Source organism: Plectropomus leopardus, chromosome 2, assembly GCF_008729295.1.
Source record: "Plectropomus leopardus isolate mb chromosome 2, YSFRI_Pleo_2.0, whole genome shotgun sequence".
In the NCBI taxonomy this organism is placed as follows: Eukaryota; Metazoa; Chordata; class Actinopteri; order Perciformes; family Serranidae; genus Plectropomus; species Plectropomus leopardus.
This window is the reverse complement of record NC_056464.1, coordinates 39285866-39286975: the sequence shown is the minus strand read 5'-3', so window position 1 is coordinate 39286975 and position 1110 is coordinate 39285866.

Below are 1110 nucleotides of genomic sequence, written 5' to 3'. Positions count from 1 at the left end.
CTGCAGACATCTGTAACTGTTTTTGTGCTTGTTTTTGTTTGTTGTGTTTGTCTTTCTATCTCTTTGAATGTTGAAAAAAGAAAAGAAAGTCATCAGTTAACATGAGTGAAACACAATAAACGTTAAAGTAAAAATAAATAAATAAATAAAAAGACAGAAGCACCGTGCTGCGTTGTGCCCTCTGAACAAGACAACAGTCACGCCGATGACGAGAAGGGAAAGTGCAGCGGTCACCACAATGTGTGCCAAAATAAAGACGTGCAGACCTCTACCTCATAGTGAACTCATTCACGTCTCTATTACACACACACACACACACACACACACACACACACACACACACACACACACACACACACACACACACACACACAGTGCTTCTTGTAACTCACCACTTCAAGGTCTCCATCGGCGGGCAGCTTGCGGTTGTCTGCGTTGTTTTCTCCTCGTCCTCCTCCGTCATTGTGACTGTTGGCCTCCTTCTCTTTCTGCTCAAAGTACTCGAGGAAGGACGGCTTGGCCGGCTGCATCGTCTCGTCTCTCCCTGTGAGACACACGATCAACATTTCCTTCATGACTGTGAAAATCCAGAAATCCGTCTTTTGGTGATAACAGAGTTGAACCGTATTTGTAGTTCATGTTCAAAAACATAAAGACTCACTATAAACTCACGGTGGATCGTTTTTAATTTATCATATTTATCACACAAGTCTCTGAGCTACAGAGCCATTAAAGTGTCGTACATCGACGTCCCACTGCTGTCATTGCAGGAGGACGTCTGCTCTGTTGGCAAATAATGGGTTAAATTCACTGCTTCAACACGAGATGATAAAAGACTGTGTTCAGACATGATGGATATTTTTGTTTAAAAAGCACCGTTTCAGATTTAATTAGAGTGAAGACATTTTTAGTATTCAGCTATAAAAAAGACTCTTATTTTCTTTTTAATAAAAAAAAAGAAGAAAATGTTCACTTTCTTGAAATCAGTGATTGTAGGACAGAATTGTTGACGTGCCTGACATTATTTATGTTATTCAAGAATTATGGATGGCGGGTCGGGCGCAGACACCGAGGCTGAAACCCGACAGAAACCCGACAGTAAGAGAACGT